Source organism: Lissotriton helveticus, chromosome 1_1, assembly GCF_964261635.1.
Source record: "Lissotriton helveticus chromosome 1_1, aLisHel1.1, whole genome shotgun sequence".
Classification (NCBI taxonomy): Eukaryota; Metazoa; Chordata; class Amphibia; order Caudata; family Salamandridae; genus Lissotriton; species Lissotriton helveticus.
The window spans coordinates 1,272,009,006-1,272,016,588 of NC_136057.1; positions in this window are offsets into that span (position 1 = coordinate 1,272,009,006).

Genomic DNA, 7,583 nt, shown 5'->3' on the forward strand with positions numbered 1-7,583 from the left:
ATTTATATACCAGTTAAATTAAGTCCTTTTCTTTTAACACCATAACGTACACACTGGATATCGATGTTATTGAGTGCTGTTTACTGTTTCATACTGAGTCTAAGTTATTAACTCCCTCCACATCCAGTGGTAAGACTTAATTAAATTTGTTTGCTTTGGACAAATGAGCCTCTAGATTCACCCTGAGGTACATTGAGAGATCATGTCCTGTGTGCTCTTTTGAATGAAACATATGGGACAGCTCTTCAGGCATTCTTCTATTGCAATGTCTATTGAAATCACTGCAGATGGTGTCCCAAAGCCTTTTCTGGTATATCAACAGTTTCTACATATCCCTTCCTACAGGCTTTTCAGTGCTCTCTGCTCTGAGGGTATTGGAGAACTTTACATGAGCATCTATTACATTATACAAAGTTGTGGGTCCCATACACACTGTGTCACTGGAACGAAGCTATACATGTCTGATGAGCCCTTACTAGAGCAAACCCGCCCCTGGGTTGCTTGTGTTCCGGGTCAGGGAGGGTCTGGCTTAGCAGTTTGGGATGGACTGTTCCCACTGGAGCAGGGTCAAGACTGATTTGCATACGGCTGGGTCCAAAGTCAGGTGGCATAGTGCAAAAAAAAATTAATAGACTCGGAAGTGGCCTTGGTAATTACCAGTGGCTGAGATTAATTCAAACATTCCATTCATCATTTTTTGTAAACCTTAGTGTGCTGATCTAAAACTAGCCATAGTATGGAATATGGGAGTATTTTCATTTGGCAACTTTAACGCAGCATAATTGTGGAAAACTATGTATATCAAGTCAGGTCAGAAAGGCCTTAAGTAACTCAAATAATACCCTTACTAGAAAATATGTATCCTTCCAACACCTCTACCTTCCTCCCACCCAGAGAAATGCAAATTGAATCTTATACTGTCTTGATAGTTTTCATTTGCTTCTGCTACTTTAAGGGGCTCATGTACAAAAAGTTCCTATTTGGAAATAGCAAAATGTTATGCACTATGGGTCCAGAGTCTTAAATAGCAACTTTTATGATTTGTTATTTAAGAATACTTAGGGATATATTTACTAAGATTTAGCGCTGTGTTTGCATTTCAAAAGGGGCGCAAATCATTGCTAAATCTTTTTTGAATGATTTATTTTCCATCGCAAAACGTGTTTTGTGCTGGAAAATCACTTGAAATGAGTACAAAGTAGCTTATTTATCAGGAAGGGGGCATTCCATAGGCGGTGCATGGGCGTTCCCATGCAACCACCCAAGGTTTCTGACGCAAACCCTATTTACTTTAAAAAGTAGAAAGGGTTTTCCGTCAAGAAATAGTGGCCACTTCAACCAGGTGCTAGCACAGAGAAATGCTTTTATGTCTTCTTTCTTTTCCTACATTGCATGTGTGCTGCACTGTATAGAAAACATACAAGATGGGAAAAGTTTTAAAGTTTGTCTAAGCATAGTCATGTTTTACTGGAAGGGCATCCTTTCAGTACAAAACCTAAGCTAGACTCACGCAGACACCCTTGCACTATGGTGCAAAGTTGTGTGCATGATGCACAGCAGCACATTTCTGCGCCGGCTAGGGAGAGGGGAAGAGAGTGCCATATTTCTGGAAATATGGCACTTTCCCTTCTCTCTCCTCACGCAGCGCAGCATTTGCAGCTGCTGCAGTGTGCTGTGTGACAATTTAATAAATTTGGGCCTTGGCTTCATGTACGAAGAACGCATTTGGTAAAAGGGGTTGCAATTTGCGCATTAACTTTCACCAAATGCATTTGTGTTTTACATGCCAACTAATGTACTAATACGTCAGTTCACATCATACAGAATCATAGTGGGTCACAATTTGACCTACCTTGCTAGTATGCATGAGCTAGGTCGCAAATTGCAACCCATTATGATCAGCTACATTCACAAGGATGGTGGCCTGCAGGGGTGCTTAGAAATGTTGGATGTAAGGTGCCTCTTACCCATTTCACATCACCCCATATGTATCCGAACTTCCCTACATACTTCTCACGCAATTCCTGTAATTCTCTTCCTTCTCTAAAATTGCACTAAAGCCTCACACGTATTTCTCTGATCTTATACAGTTTCGCACACTTTCAACTTTTTCTCCCTCTTCATAAAGCAATCACCAAACACTCCGTGTTCTCTTATGTCATGTCTCTCTGTGGTCCCCCCTTATATGTTTTATTTCCTAGCTCTGTCACTTTCTCCTTTCCCACCTCTCTCCATTTCAATTAAATGAACAATTAGAGAAAACACAACTCAAAGCATTCACTCTGTAAAGGGCTCGATGTATTAGGCCCTTTCCTACTGCACAACGTAATGGCAGTGGTGCTGGTATTTAATTACAAATAAAAAAGTGCACTTCAAAGTTAGTTCTGCTCTTTAAATTGAAAAATGCTCCTTGACTGTTGCAGTTGTAAAATTATTTGGAGACGGAGTTTCTCTTCACAAGCTGCCTTTGTCTGCATGCCTCGGCCTTAGCCCCAAACCTGCTGCAATCAGGGCCGCATATCAGAGCTATCCCATGCCGCTTCTTTATAGGAAGGTGTGTTGTTAGGAGCAACCCCATCCCCCAGTCAGTGAAGGTAGGAGGCTTCAGGGGTTTTCAGCCGCACGGGTCTCTTGCGATGCTAATTACCCTTTTGTTATGCACAGACGTGCATTTGCAATCTGGCCTGCCGTTCTGAAGTCCTGCCGTGAGTTTCCGTTCAAGGCGGATAGTATTATATCCACTTGATGTCTGGATGGAAGGCCTTTCTTTAATCGCCTTCAAGATGCAACAACACATGAAATACTTTAATGCCATTCAGAAAATGTGCGAAAAGCGCGTTCTTCCTTGTCATGAATTTGTTTTGTTTTAAATCGACAGACATTCATCTTTGCATTACATGCATTGTCCTGAAATAAGGCGCATTTCACTGCCACTGTTGTAAATACAGTACTTTTTTCAGCAGCTCTCAGATTTTAGAATAACATCAAAACATGGCACATCTCTCAGATGTATTCAGCGCCTGAGTGCTCCATTGAGACACGTTAATAATAATTACATTTTTGTACGGATTGTCAGGGCTTTTTTCTAATGGACAGAAGTGCTTCCAGAGGCCCAATAATATGAACACTTAGTACACCCAATATTGAAAACCCAGTTTAAAACAAAAAACAAGGCAATCCTAATAGTACACTTGTGCTTTGGTGTTTTTATTTTCTCTTTAATTCAACATTTGTTTTACACTAGCTCCTTTAATGGGGAGGATGTGGCATATGGCCAGAGCGACTAACGTTGGAACTGGAGATCCTGGTTCGCGCCTCACATCAGATCCAGTGATTCTGGGTAAATCAATTAATCTCCCTGTGCTTGAAATAAAAATGTCCTTGTGTAATGTAAATGGTGCTCAAATAAAGTACTCTAATACCTTTGGGTCGATTTTGCTCTATATAAAAGTTGCCCCAAACAATGTAAGCGCTTCAATGAACCGCATTCATAAATTGGTGTTCTGGGGCATCCATGCACAAAATACCCACTCTTTTGTTGGTAAATAACAATTTGATTATTACTTACTGAACTCGTAGTGAAGTTTCTTAAACCACTTCTACAAAATTGGAATTTGTATCAATGTATGTTAAATGGTAAAAATACTAGAAATAAAGCCTTAGAATCTGATGCATAATTTCACTTTAGATACACATTTTGTTTTTCTGTCTGTGCATAATTAGCTTTTTTAATTTCGTGAAGGCTGACATTATTCCATAGGCTCTGAGTATGCCCTTCACAGGGTATTCGCTTAACTCAGCCTGTAGTGGAGACTTACACTGCAAATTACACGCATTCCATACTGATGCGGTATGAGTTACAAGAGGCGTTACACACTCTCATTAAACAAATCCCGCAACGCAGCAAGCCACCATGCTGCGCTTCACTGCTTGATAGGGAAAGGGCAGGAATGCGCTGTACTTAACATTATACAGTGCATTCCTGTCATTTTCCAGCACTGGCGCATGATGGACTGCCGAGCACCAGCGCAGGCACCCATGCACCATCGTGCATGGGTGCCTGCGTTGTTAACAGGATTGTTTTTGTGCAAGAAGGGGCATCTTCCTGCAAAAAAACAATCCTGAGAGGCATTAGAAAGTAGAAAAAAGGAGAAATTAATATATATTTACCCCCATTACGCCTCACCTTGTGAGAAGTAGCATTTTGACGCATTCCAAGGTTTATCAGTGTTAGTAACTCTAGGAAAGTGCCAAAATCCATTGGTGGAACCTCTGGAAATAGACTTCGTTCAATAAACAGACTTGAGTCTTTGAGGCCTCACCTTCCTTCTGCAACCCCAAATCCTATCAGGACTCAAGAAACTGTCTGTGCATTTTTGCCCAGAAAAGACATGGACCTTACACACACCCCTCCTCGTTGAGTGTACAACTCAGGTATCTACATATAACTTTTAGGGTCAGACGTCCGTTCCTGAAAATCTATGAGATTTCCTTGTGCGAAGAGCACATCTTTGTTTCAACATCTATTGGCATGTTAAGTCATTGTTTCTTTGGAATATTCAAGTCAAGGTCACGTAATGACAATATCTCTGACTAACTGTCCACCAAGAAAGTTGTTTGTGGTACATCCTGCCAGGCTAGTATCAGACAAGTTTAATTTTGTTTAGAAGAATGGGATGATTGTTTTGTACATACCCGGCACAGTTCTGCTCTAATGTCCCCAAATTTTGAAGAAGTAATTGGTGAATTCCTCTTTAGTGCAATCACAGATCAGTTAATGGTTCCTCAGGCACTGTGTCGGTTGTAATTATTTCCACTTTTACTACTAGACAGATGAAATTCCTGTCACAGAGATTCCATTTTTTTCATTTGACCATCTCGTAGTTCGTGCTTTGGCCATAGAATACATTTTGATTTTATTTAGGTGGCCCAAAAAAATTTTAGCCATCAAAAATCAGACCTTAAATGTGACAAATCAGAGCATTTGAACATTTCAGCTTGTCAATCTTCAGTGCTTATATATGGAGTGTGAGGTGAGAAACTATGCATTTAACATGGGTTAACAGTGGCTAGTGGGGCTTGCTTTTTGTGTACAGGATGCTTGTTGCTGAGACTTATATTTGTAATTGTAATAGTCCCTTTTCGATTAGAAGCCAACTGGGATCCTGAGCACTGGGTATGAGGGATTTCAACTGCAAAATATAATGGGCCTCGCTGTAAGACAGCATGTGCAGCAAACACAGTCCACCTGTTGTTGTAGCTGCACATAGTTTAAACATTTGCAACAGAGGTTGGGAGTTGTTCCACACAATGTATTATTAGGTTGTGAGACTGTTGTAATAGGTGGCAGGGATTTTCAGGGGAAGCATCCTAAAGAGGTAGATAGATCTGGCGACTATAACCCTTCCAACATTTCCCTGTCTTCTGATCAGGAAAGTTGTCAAGGCTTTCATTTGACGTCATTTGCTGAGGTTTTGGAAGTAAGTGGGCGTCTGATTGTCATTTGCCATGTTTGCTAAAACCATAGAGGATGCTTCACTTTACAACCAGTTAATATTATAATCCAAGAAGGAAGAAGAGTCAGTCATCAGGTCTTCAAGGATGTAACTGAATAATCAGGCTTCAAGAAGGTTAATGGCATATAACTGTAGTTACATCTCCCCTGCCAGATTTCCTAAAGGATACCTCCAGCCGTTATAGAGTCAGAATGAACATGAGGGGCGAAGCAAGACAGCTATGGTGCATTCCTCTGTGAATATGGATGACATTTGGCGGAAATCGTCACCTTTGAATTTAACTTGTGAAATGTGTACAGCTACTTAGATTGTGCTATAAAGTTTGGTCGAATACCAGTACTGGAGAGAATGCTATTCATGTATTCACATTCAACTCTGTGAAATGCTTTAGCAACATCCAAGGAATGCATCTTTTTCTCATCTGAGACATTACAACTTTACAACAGGAGGTGTTGGAGCATTCTAAGGTAGTTCCAGGGACAAAGCATAGTTGAGAGCATTGGATAAGACTGGAGATCACTTTAATTGAGAGGCAAATACGTTTGTTTAAATCTTCACATTGGACTTGGTTGGTGAGATTAGTCTGCAGCTGGAGCAAAGTAGTTGGTCTTTTCCTGTTTTGGATATCAATGTGATGGCTAAAATTCATTGTGAGTTAATCACTATCTTTCGCTTCTTTAAAAACTGCATACAACAGAGGCTAGCCTGTTGGGATTGATTTTACGTTAAATCAATAGGGAAATCACCCTCTACAACTGCATGTCAATGAGAAGTGAACCGCTGCAGGTACTAAAGGGCTTATATTTAAGTGGATGCCTTAGTTTGTTATTTTTGATGATGCAGTTAGGGGTAGGTTTGCAGACAAGGTTTAGGGCCTTCTCTCTCAGTCTAGGTCCATTTGTTAGGTGCAGCTGAGATTGGTAAGCTACTTGTGGTTTAGTTATGGTATCATCTATTACACTCCCTGTGGGATGAGGGAATATAAATAGATGCTCACCTTAATGTATATGTGGGGCTATTTTCCCAGTTAGGTTTTCTCCCATATTATTGGGGTATGTTTTTTTTCCTTTCTTTTAATAAATATATTTGAGAAAAAAACAATATTTGTGCCATATTTCTTAAACCACATTACACGGTTTAATTGCTGCTTTCCTATCAGGCATCATCACAAGTCTTCCAATTCTTCATTCTAGTCGCCCTTCCCAGTATGAGATGGTTCAGCACTTGCACGTTGGGTCATGGCAGCATTCGCTACTTGGCTCATCCCCTAATCACAAATGTACCTATGAAATGGTTATTATTCCCACTGAAACTGAGCTCGACATTTTTATGGCATATGCAGACACTGAGTAGCTACAATGTATTGTGCAAGGGAAACGGATGTTACACCGCAAGCGTTACAACGCATGCCATTACCCCGCATGCCGTTGTAACGCGAAAGGTGTGTAGCAGGGGGTAGAAGGTGTTGGATTTAACTCCAACACCTTCCCTACTGTTGCATACACTGGAGTTGGAATATGTTAATGTTAATGTTAAAATCGTTTTTATATAGCGCTCAGCTACTCCGAGGAGTGTCCCAGCGCTTCAAGAAACCCGATGCAGAAGTCAGGAGCAAATGAAACAGAGCAGAACAACTATTGAACAAACAGCCAGGACTTCAGCTCCTTCCTGAAAGCTAGCAGATTAAAGTTTTTTCTCAGAGGGACTGGCAAGGAGTTCCAAAGTTGAGGTGCCAGGTGACGAAAGGAGCGACCTCCAATCCGGGCTCGTCTGATTGGCGGAACAGATGCCAAGGCCAGGGAGGCAGACCTCAGCGCCCTTGATGGCAAGTAGAAAGTCAGTTGTTTCCTGATATATTTCGCACCTGAGTCATGGAGTGCTTTAAAAGCAAGCGTAAGCGCCTTAAAAGCAATCCGTTTTTTAATAGGGAGCCAATGCAATTTTTTTAATAGATCCATGGCACTGGATCTCCGGTGGAGGCCATAAATGGCTCTGGCAGCAGAATTCTGCACTACCTGCAGGTGAGATAGGAGATATTCCGGCAGGCCCAGGTAGAGCACGTTTGCG